Raw genomic sequence first — 18,069 nt, 5'->3', positions numbered from 1 at the left:
GAAAAAGTCAAATAATACATGTTCAGTTTTTTAGACCAATGAATATGGTTAAATTAACTAAAATATTAATAGTTTTTTGAATTTTTAGTTAAACAATGCAAAAGATATAATGATATTTTTGAAATTCAAGTCAATCATTTCATTTTCTCTTCTTCGTAAATTAAGGGTAAAAAGGTGATATCATACTTATTGCTTTAAGGGTATTAAAGTAATTTTATTACCAATGAGTCATGCTCGTTACGAGACAAAATTATTTTTCCTACAAAGGATGAAGAAAAAAGATATATAATAGCCAATGCCAAACAAAAGATTAAGAAAATAAACCTATGTAAACACTCACTTAAATCAATTTAATTAAAATTTAAAATTTATCAAAAACTCAACAAGTACTAGGGAAATGTGAAAGCAATGGTTGGTGGAGAGTTTCTTGGTTCTTTCTTTCCCTTGCATTTCTCCTGCCTAAGCAATGGTCATTTTTCTTGGGTCGACTGACGGAGGAAGATAGACAGACAAACAAAAGAGACTGTACACAGCCAAAGGAGACAGCCGGAGTAGAGCCCGACGATGGGACCACAAGCCAATGGTGTTGATAGTATCTCTTTAGATCGTTTTGTCATGAATTTGCCTGAAGGTTTCTTTTTCTCATGTTCGCCATCCCTTGCTTTATTACCCCAACACGATCCCTTTTTTATTTGCTAAGATCTGCACCAATCTTAAAATACACTGCGTTGGTGTCATATACAGTGCATTCTCTCAATTGTTGGCTCGTTGGTAGGTAGCATTGCTCCCTATATTATTGACAAGTTGATTTTTTCATACATAAACAATCTTATTTCGGTTTGATTTGGTTTGTTTTTTTGAAAAATAATTGCTGTTCAGTTTTCAATTTTGGTTCAGTTTTATATAAAGCTAACCAATTAATTTTTTATGCCTAAGATAGGTGACTCGATTTGGAATAACTGAACCAACTCAAACCGGGTAGATTTAGTACACCAACTTATATAGTGTTTGGTCCAGTTTCAATGACCATAGAAATGCATTAGGTTAAATCAAATTGAATCAATTTGATTCAATTAAAGGAATGCTCAGCCCTACAAACAATTAGGACATGCAAGCCAAACTTGATGTTAGCTCAGAAAAACACGTTTAAGAAGTTCATCATGAGCCTTCTTATTGAGTCTGTTTAATAAATGAGTTAAATTCAATTTCAAATCCAAGTATCTAGAAAAGCAAATTTTTAAGCTATAAATTGTAAATTAGTTGAGCTGGAATTTAATTTTTAAAGCTTGAATTAAACTCAAATTGAGCTCAAATTTAAATATATCTTTAACAAGTTTGAATTCAAATTTAATAAAATTGAGGTCGATGGGCTAAATTATAGTCTTACAAACAATAAATTAAACTTTTCTATTCATATACCTTTTAATTTTAGTTTAAATACTTTTTCTTTGAATAAATGAAAAAAAAAGATATGCGATGTCAAATTAGAGGCATGTAAGGTTCTCATTACACTACAACAATTTCGGCTATTACCGACGGATATTTCCGTTGATGGAATGCCGCCAGAATTATATGGTCAGTAATTGCATTATCGATAAAAAATTAGCTACCAAAAAAAAATATGCCTTGGGAAATTAGCTACAATATTTGGTCGATAATTTATTTTATTGTCGTTGGTAATTTGGTTGTTAAATCCTTTAATATTTTGATCGGTAATGGTCAGTATTTCGTCAGTAAAAGGTTGGTATTTTATTGGTAAATATTTAATTATTATTTTTAAAATTATGTTTCCATTAGTAACTGATGGGTATTCCATCGGTAAAATTTGCTGAAATTCAATTTTTTTTTTTTTTTATTTTTTCAAATAAACAACTTGTTTCGAGTTACCTATAAAAATAAATTCAAATTTTGGACAAGTAAATATATAAATAAGCTAATGTTTACATAATATTAAACATAAACAACTATGAGTCATAACATTAAACACAAACAAACATAAGTCTCAAATATATAAAAGTAGTATTATATTTAATACTGTGTTTCGTTTTAAGAAAGCAAAATATTATGTTTTACTATAGCCTACAATAAAAATCTAAGGATCCTGTGACTGATCCCCAATTGGCTGATCATCAGAAAGACGTATATCTCCGACTGGATCAACTTCATCTCTAGAGATAGGATCATGTGTAGAGATAATATCAGTCTGATCTATAGCTGGCGGATCAGTAGGAGGAGTGGGTCTAATGCATAAATGCTGATGAATCTCTGTGATCGTATATGACTATTGAGCAAGCAACTCTGACTACTGCATCACAAACCTCTCTAGTGCAGCGTGTCGCTCTACAAGAGACTGAACTGTATCTCCGAAAGTCCTTGCACGTGCAGCTGCTATAAAATGCGAAGGATAATTAGATTGGGATAAATAGGATGTCGCCTCAGATCCAACCTCGTATATCCTCCGTTTGCCTTGTCCTCTAGCAATTGTTAGGTATATCTCTGTGTCATTAATGGGATCCTAAGGTAGTGAGATGCTTGATCCTCCCTGACTCCTTGTAAAGTCTCCTGCAATAAAGTGTTATATATATGTCATTACAAATTGGTTTAACATTCAATTCTAATAATGATAACCTATGATAAAATTAATACAATCTATATACAGTTTACAATTAAAAAAAACAGACCTAAACACTTATATAAAAGTTCTTAGCTCATTTATTAACTCATTTACTTCTATCACCCTTCTTTGTATGGACCCAATAAAACAACTCACTAAGTGTAGCTTCTCGTCCCAACTCAATTGCTTGAGTTTAAATAAAATAGTGTATCTAAATATAATAGCTTAATTACATATAACCTAAATATACATATATCAAAAAAATTTAGAAAGTTTACCATACGCTTCTTATGCTTAGAATGGCAGATAGAACCTCTAGTATGGCAAGATGGACCAGGTCCAACACCTCCTTTTTCGGTACGCCTATTCTTGAATTGTTGTGCCGATTTCTTGACCTGCTTAGGTGTTGCCCGTATCCAGTTCCACCTTTCCCACACATGATCATTTACATATGGTTCTTTTCCCTTACTCTTCACCTCATGTATGAGGTCCTTGTATCTCTCTATAGCCTTATGCTCTCATAGCCATTTAACCATATGATCAATCACCATGTCCCAGTAAAACTATTTATGTAATCATAACATTAGCAATAATGCACAATAAGCAACATGAAATATAAAATATATAATTTAAAAATAAAATTCGGCAGAGTTTCCCTTATAATACTGACATTATTGGAAAAAAAAAACCTATGATAAAATCAACATAAATATCTATAACAACCAACCATTGAAACTTTTGCATAATTTCGATGAAATGTAAATAATATGTCATAATACTAGTATCTCAATAGCTATTACCTGAAACTCACTCCAGTATTAATCAAAAGTGCTCTGTGACACCATCTTCCAACTTATCCCTCTCGGATCAAGTTTCTCCTTGAATATCTTAGTGATATGCTTGGAAGCATCACCAAACGACTCCAACCTAACATTGAAAGACATTCACATATATAAATATAATCTATAAACTTGAACATAAAGCATTTATATTGATTTTTCTCATGCATAATGAATTAAGTATATGATTGTTTAGTTTCCATTTTGAGTGTAAATCAGCGATATTAAGTAATTGATTACTATTTTCCCTTATAAAATATTTTATACATTATTATTCTTACCTCCCTTTGATTATTTCAATCTGCTTATGATTAATACGAGGCCAACAACTATCACCTCCCACAGATGCATTAGCTCCACCTGCTGATGAAGCTTATGCTTGAGTACTTGTACTTATTGTAGTCTTAGGTGCATGATGTGGAGGTGGAGGTGGAGGTGGAGGTGAATGACGTGGAGGTGGTGGTGGAGGCAATGGTGGTATTGAGCCTCTCGCTCTGCCTCTGCCCCCCCTCTCTCTCTCCCTCTCCCTACACCTGCACCTATATCTTGTTGTTCCTGTGCCTCATTATCAATAGAAATACCTTATCTACCTCTGCCTCTAGCCATCACAAACTAATTCCTGCATCCTTAAAAATTTAAACAATCTACAAGACACTTATGATGTAATAATATAAAAATATAGTTATAACTCAATTATTTTATATAATTTTTAAGTTATAAATATTTCAATTATAAATTTGAGATAAGTACAATGATTAATAAGCAAAATTACAACTCATTCATTTTCATTATCATCAAAAGCATCATCTATTGAGCCTTCATCAGAGGATCATGAATATACTCATTTGGAAATGGAAAGCGAGTAGTGTATGATGAAGATGATGGACGAGCAATCATGACAGAAGATACCGAGTAATCCTAGAAAATAGAAACAACATATAGTAGGAGCAATTCAAATGTTCCCAAAGAAACAATAAGAAAATTTCTGAATAAAAATTCATGAAATCCTTAAAGAATATAGAGAAACAGGAGACAACAGTGACTATGGGCTCATAAATGATTGCTATTATCTTGAGAAGTATTGGAAGTATCTTTTCCTTCCAAGTTTAAGATGTCAACATTTCAAACATATGATGATACAACTGATCCTAGGAGCCACCTCATATATTTCAGAACAATAATGCATATTTAGACAACAACAAATGCATTATTATGTTGAGCATTCCCAACAATTCTAAAAGATCCTACACATGAGTGGTATCAAACATTCAAAATGGGATTAATTGCATCTTTTTTACAATTGGGTTCTGCCTTCAAAACCCGATTTATCACTTGTATCCTTAGCAAGAAGATCTTTTCAGATCTTATTGCTCTGAGAAAAGATAAAGGCAAATCATTTAAAGAGTATATGAACTAATTTCAAAAAATATATATGTAAGATTGAAGACCTTAACGCAAAAGTGGCCATTAGCTCCGTGACAAAGAACTCTAAGTATGAGAAATTATTTGACTCAATTAATACTGACAATTATGTTGAATGACAATCAGCTATTAATTGAGCGTATAGTTTAGGTTAATATTTACCTTGTAGGTATGTGCAGTGTGTTACAGTGGAGCCATCAAAATGTGGTCTATAAATACTCTCTAATTTGCCTCTCATCCTCTCTAATTTGCCTCTCATTTTCCAATACAAAAATAGAAACTATTTGCCTAGATCGAGTTCATGATCCGACTTATGGGCCAAACACTTTTTTTGCACACAAAAATAACATTAATCAATTGCTACTTGTTTTATACCCTCCAATACCACTTGGGTATCTCAAAGGGACAAACATCCTTGGAACTGGTGGGAACGTTTCAACAAATTTGATGTGATGCTAGAATCCATGGGTAATACATCCTTTCATCATTTGAATTGAGACTGAAACCATTTAGCAGATAGCTTGGCTCGGAGATGTGTAGATGCAACAATGCACTTTCTTGCTTGGATTTGATTTTTACTGTTGAGGCTATATGATATTATTGAAGGTTATGGCATTCTTACTGTCACATTATGAAAGAATATTTTATTTATTATTATTGTATTATCTTATAGCTTTTTAGTTTTAAAAATATGGGTTAAATAGGTTAAATATGAGATAAGTTATGAAGTATAAATAAAAGTATGGGCAAGTATGGGATTGATAGCAAACCATACTTGTACTACTTTAATCTATTTTTATTTAAGAGTGAAACTTGATCGATGAACTATGCCTGCTGTGAAAACTTCTATTTCTTAATGTGTTTCATAATCTTCCTCCTATGAAGCCTCAAATTTGTAGAATCGTTTCCTTTCTTTATTGCAAAATTTATTTTGTAAAAGTTCTGCAGATAATGTTATTTTCTCCTTCACTTCTTTATCCCAAACTCCAACATGTTATCAGAGCCAGATTGGTCTTCGAAGGATTGCGGTTTTAGAAAAAGAAAAGGGAAAGAGAGCAAATGAGAGTTGTTAAATTGAAGAAAAAAAAAAAAGAAGAAAAAGGAAGTCTATCTTTTGACTATTCTATTTTCCCAAAAAAAAAAAAATTGCAAATGTTAGATCTTATTTTGTTCTTTAAAAAAAGTTGCTCAAAGAATGTTTTGAAGTTTGATGATGGATGAAGATTTAATCTCTCAAACGGAGAAGCATGAAAAGAGCCATTTGTCAAGCGTAGCAGAAAGTACAACACAAATATCTTAAGAAGAATATTCACTATCAAGCATAAGTCTCTTAGACTTTTTTCGATGAGAAGTGCACCAGGAAATTATAAAAGGTTTGGAGAGAAATGCTCCATATGGAAAAGAAGAAAGTTGGAGAGTAAGTGCTCCATTAAAAAGAAATTAAATTAAGAACTATGGAGAGAAAGTGCTCCATGTAACCTTGTGAGTTGGAGAGAAGATGCTCCCAAGTTACAGATATTTTAACCAAATAAGTATCCAAAGCAAGATTGAAAAGTTGGAGGGAAGATACTCGAGTTACAGATATTTTAACCAAAGAAGTATCCAAAGCAAGATCGAAAAGTTTAAACTGCAGACTTGGTATTTTTAGCAAAAATGCCAAGGAGGATTGTTGAAGGTTATGGCATTCTTATTATCATATTATGAAAGAATATTTTATTTATTTTTATCGTATTATCTTGGAGCTTTTTAGTTTTAGAAACATGAGTTAAATAGGTTAAAGTATGAGATAAGTTATGAAATATATATAGGTAAAAGTATGGGCAAGTATGGGATTGAAAGCAAACCATACTTATGGTACTTTAATCTATTTGTATTTAAGTGTGAAACTTGATCAATAAATTATGCTCATTGAGAAAACTTCTATTTCATAATGTATGTTATAATCCTCTCCTTTGAAGCCTCAAATCAGCAAAATCTGTTCCTTTCTTCACTGCAGAATTTGTTTTGTAAAATTTTTGCAAATAATGTTATTTTCTCCTTCACTTCTTTGTTGCAAACTCCAACATGGTATCATAGCCAGGTTAATCTTTACGGGATTGTGGTTTTAGAAAAATAAAAGGAAAGAGAGCCACAAAAAGAGAGTTATGAAAATGAAGAAAAAGAAGAAGAAAGAGAAAGTCTCTCTTTTGAATATTCTATTCTCAAAAAAAAAAAAAAAAAAAAAAAAAAAAAGCAAATTTTAGACCTTGTTTTGTGCTAGAAAAAAAAAGTTGCTCAAAGAATTTTTTGAAGCATCATGATGAATCAAGATTTTTATCTCTCAAATAGGAAAGCATAAAAATGCAATTTTGTCAAGAGTAGCAAAAGCTAGCACACAAATATCTTAAGAAGATTCACTGTCAAGAAGGAGTCTCTTAGATTTTTTTGGGGAGAAATGCACGAAGGAATTATATAAGACTTAGAGAGACGTTCTCCATATAAGAAAGAAGAAAGTTGGAGGGTAAGTGATCCATGAAGAATTAATATGTTGGAGAGTAAGTGCACGATGAAAAGGAACTTAAATTAAGAACTATGGGGAGAAAGTGCTCCATGTAACCCTGTTAGTTGGAGAGAAGATGCTACTGTTTTCGCACCGCCCCCGAGCGATCCGAAAAGCCCCACTTTTGGTTTTGATTTGGAAAATGATATTATGATGAACAGTGATGACAACACATTTTATTGGATACGATGCCGATAAATCGATCTTATAAAATATTTTTGAGTCGCCACCCATTATTTCGGCAATGGGACCGTTTTCAATTTTATTCTATAAAAATGACTCCATTTTAAACCCAATTATATTTAAGGCCAAATTATTTAAAAGACTAGTCAGGCGCACCGATGCGGTTCTGGCTAAGGGAATTGGGTACGCCGGCCCGTTGGAAGCCGACGCCAGGAAAATCCGGCCTCTTTTAACCTACGATTTCTAATTTGTTTTACTTAGAAAAGCCAAATTATTTATGTACTTAAACCCAACCCGAATGAATCGAACCGAGTTCTTATATGGAAAATTAATTAATCGTCCCAATCAAATCCAATCATCACATCCATAATCATTCAAATCATTCAAACCAAAGTAATTAAATCAAATAAATAAAAGACCCGCTCTTGCCTTATGGTTAAAGGCGGGCCACAAACCGAACCTAAAATACATTCTACCCGATTTGAAATAAAACATATAAACCCAAAAAAACCCAAAACCATGCATATTTATTATTTAACAATAAAAATCACATTTTTATTATTATTTTCTATTTAATCCTAAACGTGCAAATTATTAATAAACAACAAATTTAATTTCATTTTTAATTTAAACAGAAATTGTAAAATTCATACAAATAAACACATAAAATCACATTTTAGTATTCTAAACTTAATTAAACTGTGATCTATTCATAGTTGGGCATTTTCAGATTTGTTGAAGAAATTAACTCTGGAAGTTTAGAACAGTTGGGTCACACAGCTAACAGTTACGTCACCCAACTGTTCCTGGATGAACAGTTGCGTGACGCAGCTATTCCTGATGAACAGTTGCGTCACCCGACTGTTCTTGGATGAGCAGTTACATCACCCAACTGTTCTTGGATGAACAGTTGCGTGACGCAGCTGTTCTTGCCTAAGCTCGTTTTCAAACAGTTTATTACATCATTTCATATTTAAATGTGTGATTTAATATAAAATGGCCAAATATGAACAAAATACAATTTAAAGAAGCTTAACTTACTAAAACCACGAAAAATATGTACAAAATACAAAGAAGGTTAAAGAAATTACCTAATCCTCAGATTGATGATTGTAAATGGATTGAATGTCTTAACAAATGGTAGTTAAGATTTCCCAGAAGCTTTGTTTCTAAGGATTTAACTGTGTTTTCTTTATCTTTTTGTTATTTTCTCTCTTTTTATGGTTTGATTCACCTAAAATTGATATCTAATGGCAATTTTCCTTCAAATCAACTTACAAGAGTTTCTGGAGGAGAATGTGGCCGCAAAGTGTATTTTTTAGGGTTTCCAAATCGTCCCCCCCGTTGTCTCAAACATGAGAAAAAGATCTATTTATAGAGGTAGGTCAGGACACAACTGCGTGACGCGATTGGAAGTTGGGTGACGCGACTGGTAGTTGGGTGACGCGACTGACAGTTGGGTGATGCGACTGGCAGTTGGGTGACGCGACTGGCAGTTGGGTGACGCGACTGACCCAACCAGAAACTTACAATTGGTTTGATCTAAATCCTTGGATTAAAAGACTTCTAGATAACATTAACCTTTCATTCCACATCCTCATATCATCATTGGATCAGGCGGGGGCATAAAAACACGCGTCAACAGCTACTAAGTTGCAAAAATTTTAATAAAAGAAGTATGCAAAGCAAGATTGAAAACTTTAAAGTGCAGAATTGCTATTTTTAGTAAAAATCCTAATGAGAAGCGTTGAAGGCTATGACATTCTTGTTATCCCATTATGAAATAAAAGCAAATTGGTTTGTCAAGACAAACTTTTCTCAAAATGTATATGATTTTGCATTACCACAAACCAGTTTTTTGGCAAATCATTACGTCATAAATATATATGATTTTGTCATAATAATGTAAATATATTGTCGCAAATTATCCAAGATCGAAGACCATAAAGCGCAATTTGTAATGACAAAATCTTATATGTGACAAATTTTATTTGTTACAATTGTATATTTTAACAAATATATTGTAATTGTGACAAAAATATATTTTGCATAGTCTTAATTGTGATGGAGTTTATATGGCAAAATAATTTTTATGATAAAAATAATTTATCATAAATTATATACTAATGCTAGCTTTTTTATCACAATTTTTTTATAACAACAACTAATATATTTCTTACTTTTAAGTTCATCTAAAAAATATTTTTTCTCATAAATAACTGTAGTGACAAAATATATTTGACATCATATGAATAATGATAAATATTAATTTATCACAAATTCAACGATTTTTTCCTCACTAATAGTAATTGACAAAATGTCTTTCATTTGAAATTATATTTTTTTATAATGTAATAATAATATTTTATAATAATATTTAAAGTGGTTTTATATTTTTGCAAGTATTAATATTTTAGTATTTTTGTTTGATTCGAGCTCTAAATGTATAAAGGGTAATAAATAACAATAATAAAATAATTATTAAAATGAAAGTTGATATTAATTAATGCAAAAAAAAAAAAACATAATGTCTAGTACATAAAATCTCCCAACATAAATGGACAATATTGAAAAACTGCAATAACACAATACTGACATAAATCAAAAGTCTAAAAATAAATTGCAAAGAAATAGATAAAATTTATAGCTAAAAATCATAGTCCATATGCATCCATGCCTTCCTACTTGGTAATATAGAGTCTATCTACAAAAGAAAAAATGTTTGTAAGTAAAATTTAATAACTTAGAATATTTTCGTATGAATTAATAAAATAAAATAAAAATTTTGAACTATTTGCAATATGATATGACTTTACCAATTAGGAGCATGATTTGAAGTCTCTCCACCATTTTGTTCGAGGCATAATTTTTGAACAAGAGATCTAAGTTCATTGTGTGATGATCTCAATTCATCAATAGTAGCTTGTAAATTCTTAATTTGCTCCTCTAATCCTTTTCCCCGCTTTTCAGATTCTATTTTTTCTGAATGTAAACGAGCTTCCAACTCTAATTCTCTAGATGATCTTGGTTTCACCCCATGTCCTAGTCCACGAGCATAGTATTTTTTTGGCTTCAAGTCTTGTTCAAGAATTTGCCTCCCATTAACTTCAATACCATCCATTGCCGCTTGTGCACGAACAGCTTCCATTGCACCTATATATAATAAATTAACATAAAGTATTTAAGAAAAAAAAGGAAGAATTGTATTATTAAATTTTATTGTGCAAGCTAAAAAGTTTTACATAATTTTCCTTAGCTTGTAGATGATGTTGGAAAAAATTACGCAAAATCCCTAATAAGTCAGAAAATAACACACAATTTGATAACGGAGTTCGGCCAATCTTGCCTACGTCTCCGGACTGCCACAGATCTTTTATAGGAGAAAAATAAATAAAGTGTTTACATACACTCACAACTCGAAAAATTACGCTGAATTTTTCTTCTTGAAAAACTCACTATTTTTCTCTCTCACTCACAATTGTTATCTCACAATTGCTCTCACTCTCTCTATTTGGTGTGTCTTAAACGGAGCAAATGCTCTCCTATTTATAGGAGAGGAGGATGAGAGAGCCGTGTATCATTTATTCACGGCTCTCCATCTTCGTCAAAGTTGCTTGCCAACTTTCACCTAAAAAATTTTCTTTTTTTTTTTTTTTTTTTCATCACGTTTTCTTTTCATCACGTGTGTGGGTACACCTAACTTTGACAATCTCCCACTTGAAGACTGATTTCAATCTGTCTTCACACATTAATTCTGCGGCAGTCTTCTTTGGTCTTATTATTCCAGCAGGCCAACTGAAGTCGAGCACAACTTCAGTTTGTCAATGGTCACCACCTTTGTTAACATATCTGCCGGATTCTTACTTCCTTGGATCTTCTCCAGTATTAACACATCATCTTCTAATAGAGATCTGATGAAGTGATAACGAAGTCCAATATGCTTGGTTCTGGAATGAAATGCTGAATTCTTTGCCAAGTGTATTGCACTTTGACTATCACTGTACAAAACATTCTTTTTCTGTTTGAATCCCAACTCAGTTAACAAACCTTGAAGCCATATCATCTCTTTACTGGCTTCTGTCACTGCGACATATTCAACTTCTGTGGTGGATAGAGCTACAATCTTCTGTACCTGTGACATCCAACAAACAGCTGTAGTACCGACAGTGAAAATATAACCTGTGGTGCTTCTTCGGTGATCAATGTCGCCTCCATAATCTGCATCTACATAACCTTGTACTTTTAGTTCTCCTTTACCAAAGTACAAACACTTCTCAGTAGTGCCTCGTAGATACCTCAAAATCCACTTTACCGCTTCCCAATGAGCTTTCCCTGGATTTGACATATACCTGCTAACAACTCCCACTGCATGGCCAATGTCTGGTCTCGTACAGACCATCGCATACATCAAACTTCCTATGGCTGAAGCATAAGGAATTTTGGCCATGTCTTTTCTCTCTTCTTCCGTCTGAGGGGACTGTTCCTTGGATAGGCGAAAATGGCTAGCCAAGGGTGTGCTGACCGGCTTAGCATCATTCATGTTGAATCTTTGCAATACACGATTGATGTAATCCGCCTGAGATAACTGCAACACCTGTTTTTGCTTATCTCTCGTGATTTGCATTCCAAGAATCTTTTTTGCTGGACCCAAGTCCTTCATGTCAAATTCTTTTGACAATTGCTTCTTCAAGTTTCTGATATCATCCATATTTGAACCTGCTACTAACATATCATCAACATAAAGTAGTAAAATGATATAACTGGACCTGTATCTTTTGAAGAAGCAACAGTGGTCGGCGTTGCACTTCTGGAAACCTTCTCTGTGCATGAAGCCGTCAAATTTTCTGTACCACTGTCTTGGGGCTTGCTTCAAGCCGTACAAGCTCTTCTTGAGTTTACACACCATGTTCTCTTTTCCTTTTTCTGAGAATCCTTCTGGCTGGTACATGTATATCTCCTTATCCAAGTCTCCGTGAAGAAACGCCGTCTTTACGTCCAACTGCTCAAGGTAGAGCCCTTCACTGGCAACAATACTCAACACAGACCTGATAGTATTGAGTTTTACAACCGGTGCAAATATGTCGGTGTAGTCAACTCCTTCCTTCTGCTGGAATCCTTTGACTACCAGTCGAGCTTTGTATCTCTTGGAACCATCATGTTCCTCTTTCACTCGATACACCCATTTATTGTGAAGTGCCTTCTTTCCCACGGGTAACTCAGCTAGTTCCCATGTTTGATTGGAGATTAAAGACTTCATTTCGTCTTTCATGGCAAGCTCCCACTTGTTGGCATCTGCCGTCTGACATGCTTCCTCAAAGCATTCAGGTTCTCCTCCATCTGTTAATAACAAATAATTCATATATTTTCTGTTAGGCTTTGGAGGACGTTCAGACCTTCTTAAAGCTTTTGGAGGAGAAGTTTGTGGTGTGTCAGTTGATTCCTCTGATTGAGTATCTTCAACTAACTCATTTGGCAGACTTTCTGGGATATCATCCACTTCTACAAACACTGGCCCACTCTGCTCTGAGTCGCTGGCAACTGTGTCATGTCTGTTCTTGTACATCATTCTTTCATTGAATACTACATCTCTGCTGCGGATCACTTTCTTGTTTTCTTCATCCCAGAGGCGGTATCCAAACTCATCTCCGCCATAGCCGATGAAAATGCATTTCTTAGATTTGGGATCAAGCTTATTCCTGCCATGATCACTTATATGCACATATGCTACACAACCGAAAACTCTTAGGTGTGAGAGTTTTACTTCTTTTCCACTCCATACCTCTTCTGGTATTTTGTGCTCCAATGGTACCGATGGACCTCGGTTGATCAAGTAAGCTGCTGTGTTGACTGCTTCTGCCCAGAATTGCTTTGGTAAGCCTGATTGTACACGTAAGCTTCTGGCTCTTTCTGTCAACGTTCGATTCATGCGCTCAGCTACACCATTGTGTTGAGGCGTGCCTGGCACGGTTCTCTCCATCTTGATTCCATGATCATAGCAGAACTTCTTGAACCTGGTGTCTTCATATTCACCACCATTGTCGGTTCTGAGCTTTTTGATCTTCAATCCTGTCTCATTTTCAACCATAGCTTTCCAAATTTTGAAAGCATCAAATACTTCTGACTTATATTTTAGAAAGTAAACCCATACTTTCCGAGAGTGATCATCAATAAAAGTCACAAAGTAGTGTTTCCCACCAATGGATGAGACAGTAGTTGGTCCCCACACATCGGAGTGAACAAGCTCAAGTTTCTCCTTCTTTGGGGTTCTTCTATTTGTCTGAAAGCTGACTCTTTTCTGCTTTCCAAATATGCAGTCTTCACACATGTCAATTTCAATTGACTGAAGACCTGGTAATTTTCCCTGTGAGTGTAGAATCTTCATTCCTTTCATACTCATATGGCCAAGCCTCTGATGCCACATATTGGGAGTTTCACTGTTTGCTGCAACAGCAATGGAATAGCTTGCTCCTCCTGTGCTGTAAAGAGTACCACTCTTACTTCCACGAGCAACCATCATTGCACCCTTTGTAATCTTCCAATTATCGCCGTGGAAGGTTATTGTGTAGCCGTCGCTGGCCAACTGACCTACTGAGATTAAGTTCTTTCTCAGGTCAGGAATATGTCTGACATCCTTCAACTCCCATGTAGACCCATTCAACTTAATCTTCACTACTCCTTTACCAACAATATTACATGGTTGGTCATTACCAAGGTATAATTTTCCAAAGTTTCCGGGGGCATACCTTTCAAGGAGTTCTTTTTGTGAAGTTGCATGGAATGACGCACCGGAGTCTAAAACCCAAGACTCCTGCTTGCTTTCCAAAGAGCATATAAGTGCATCATCTTCTCCTGAGGTGGATGCAACATTTGCCTCTAACTTTCCCTCCTGGTGTTTAGGTTCATTCTTGCACTGATTTTTGTAGTGACCAGTTTTTCCACAATTCCAACATGCAATGGTCTTTGTGCTATTGAAATTGCTAGGATTCCTGGATTTGGACCTCCTGTCCTTTGACTTGCCTCGGTAGTTCGATCTACCGTGTCCATTCCCTCTGGTTGAATTTCTTCCTCTTGATTCTGTATGCAAGACTGAAGAAGTTGAAGGTTCACCTGACTCTCTCCGTCGGATCTCTTCACTGAGAACTAGGTCACGAACATCATCAAATTTTAACTTCTTGCTTCCGGACGAGCTACTTACAGCTGTGACAGTAGCATTCCAACTTTCTGGTAGGGAAGACAAAAGTATCAATGCTCGTACCTCTTCATCAAATTCAATTCCAACTGAACTCAATTGGGTTGTCACTGTATTGAGTTCATTGAGATGTTGTGGCACCGATGCGTTTTCCGTCATTCGTAAATTGAATAACTGCCTCATCAAGTGAACTTTGTTTGCGGCCGATGGCTTTTCGTACATACTGGAAAGAGCCGCCATAAGACCCGCCGTGGTCTTTTCTTTTGCTATATTGAAGGCAACATTGCGGGAGAGGGTTAAACGAATAACCCCGAGTGCTTGTCTATCTAGAAGATTCCAATCTTCTTCCTTCATAGCCTCTGGCTTCGTTCCGGAGAGAGGTTGGAAAAGACCTTTCTGATACAGATAATCCTCTATCTGCATTTTCCAAAAGCCAAAATCTACACCGTCGAATTTTTCAATTTTTGACTTTCCTTCATCTGCAGCCATTGCTCCCACTCGAGTCTGACTCCGCCTTGATTTTTAGTATACGTGAATAGTAACTATGAATAGTAACTGTATACGTGAATAGTAACCGTATACGTGAATAGTAACCGTACACGTAAATAGTACTATACGTGAATAGTAATCGTACACGTGAATAGTACTATACGTGAATAGTACTTGGGCTTAACAGTGACGGACTCAACAACAGTAACGCCAAAAGTACTGTTCACCACCAACTTTCAGTTACTGTTTTACTATTCACCACTAAGTCGATTCTGCAACGACTTTCCGAGCGGACAACACCAATAGACTCGTCGTAATTTTCTCGTCGTCGTGATATATTTATTTTTGAAATATATCCACGAATCCGGTACCGCTATCTGACCGGCTGGACCTACCGAAACCTTCGGCTCTGATACCAGTTGTTGGAAAAAATTACGCAAAATCCCTAATAAGTCAGAAAATAACACACAATTTGATAACGGAATTCGGCCAATCTTGCCTACGTCTCCGGACTGCCACAGATCTTTTATAGGAGAAAAATAAATAAAGTGTTTACATACACTCACAACTCGAAAAATTTACGCTGAATTTTTCTTCTTGAAAAACTCACTATTTTTCTCTCTCACTCACAATTGTTATCTCACAATTGCTCTCACTCTCTCTATTTGGTGTGTCTTAAACGGAGCAAATGCTCTCCTATTTATAGGAGAGGAGGATGAGAGAGCCGTGTATCATTTATTCACGGCTCTCCATCTTCGTCAAAGTTGCTTGCTAACTTTCACCTAAAAAATTTTTCTTTTTTTTTTTTTTTTTTTTCATCACGTTTTCTTTTCATCACGTGTGTGGGTACACCTAACTTTGACAGATGAATCCATGTGCCATCCTTCTTATGATGAGTAGCAAAGTAAAGTTTCATTTCAATAGGCTCTTTAGGTGTATCAAGCTCCTCCTTTGTTTCTTTTGAATTTTCCTATAAAAACATAAGAAAAAAAATCAATTGATAATAATAATGCAACCACATTTAAAATGTTATAAATAATTAAAAATCAAGTTTATCATATCAATTCATACAAGCGTTGACAATCTATCCTTGAACCTGAAGTATTCAGGACTTCTAACTTTTGTTGATTACCTGTATTTATTGCACTTAAAGCCTAAGTAATTACTTTTTATCAATATCTATTCTTTGTATAACTTAAGTTACATTAGATAATAATGATGGGAATATAGTGTTACCTTAAAAGCTTCCTCTTTAAAATGACCACATAAGGCGATCCAATCTTCTCCTTTAACATCTAGAGGAGGATTTTCTTTTGCTTCCTCAGGAGTATAAAACTTTTTATAGTGCATATGTAATTTGTACTTGTAGTTCATAAAACGTCTAGCCATTATATGATCAATCACATTTCTTATATGTGGGTCACTCAAGTCAAGCTCAAATTCACTCAACGCATACAAATCATAAAAAAAATATGAAATATATATATAATGATTAAAGAAGGTTAACTCGAGGTTTGTATAAAGAGCATCTTTGATGTCAACTATCATATCTGACCAGTAAAATACGCGAAGTGGTGCCAACATTTGAGTGAGAACTCTTATTTCCATTTTAAATAGTTTTTCTGAGGGGACCTATAGGTAGATGATTTTTTGGGGCTATTATAACATTACCAATGTTGGTACCTGAGGACATGCGATTTTTCCAAAGAGGAGGAAAGAATCAAATCGGGCTTGATTGATTTTATTTATAAATTGATTTTCTTTATTCAGCCCATTCATTGATCCTCAGAAAAAAAAGTTCTCTTACTTTGGTAAGAGTTTTATTTTGGAGTCGCAATCCTTATTAGGGAAAATTCTCGAATTAGTTGATTCTTTAGAATCAATTAACTCGGTTTTAAATCAGAGATAGGGTTCAGGAGTTAGGTACGATATTGGGAATGTGTTAAGCACCCATATCGCCTGGTCAAACTAGCCTCCTCATTGTCCATTAATTCACAATAACTCAATAACAGAATTAACTAAAATTGAGGTGTAAAATACTTTTTGATGTAATTTTGGAAATTATGTCAATCGTGCAAATTAATAAAACATATAAAGCATAAAACGAAGCATCCAAAGAAGAGCGGGGGTAAGAAGAAAAGATTACAAACCAAGTCCTAAAATACATTCTACCCATTAATGCCTCTAAATTTCCCAATTCCCATTAATTAATTACATTCAAGCCATAAATGAGACCTACTAAGGTCTCTTACATCTAGCCAATATACAACATTAAAACAAGGAAAATAAGAAATATCCATACAACACAAACATTACAAGAATACCATTCACAGAATTAAGTCATACATTCAGAGCCACAAAACACATTCATTCATCCAAGTAATGCTTTAAATGATGCATGTTCATGTCACAAAGTTAATAGATCATGGGTTAGTGCCATAATAGTTATAATACAATGAATAAAAGGGCATAAATTTAAAGGACAAAATATTAAAAGTGAATGAAAGTAAAGAACATTAACTTAAAACGCAATAATTTAAAGGTTTGCACAAGATTAGAGTGCATGGTTTTGATGTTCATCATATATGATGAACAAATATACCAATCACTACTCAAAACCTTATTTATTTATGTTTATTAGATCCATTTATAGACAAAAATGCATCCTATACCAGTTAAGGTTGGAGCTTTGCCACTGGATATCAGAATCGAGACCATTTTATTGATTATTGACATTCTGGACCTCTGAATTGAAGTTTCTAGTGTCACAGGCAAAGTGATGTGTGCCACAAAG

General features: G+C 34.3%; 1 pseudogene; it reads right to left on the bottom strand.

The window, feature by feature from the left end:
- Positions 1-15,707: 15,707 nt before the first annotated feature.
- LOC149497539 (uncharacterized) lies at positions 15,708-16,968 on the bottom strand (annotated as a pseudogene).
- Positions 16,969-18,069: the final 1,101 nt, after the last annotated feature.

The sequence above is a fragment of the Jatropha curcas genome, chromosome 3 (genome assembly GCF_041381405.1).
Source record: "Jatropha curcas cultivar XTBG-Jc1 chromosome 3, XTBG_Jcur_1.0, whole genome shotgun sequence".
NCBI classification, from domain to species: Eukaryota; Viridiplantae; Streptophyta; class Magnoliopsida; order Malpighiales; family Euphorbiaceae; genus Jatropha; species Jatropha curcas.
Note: the sequence above shows the minus strand (reverse complement) of the source record. Positions and strands in the feature narration are given on the sequence as shown.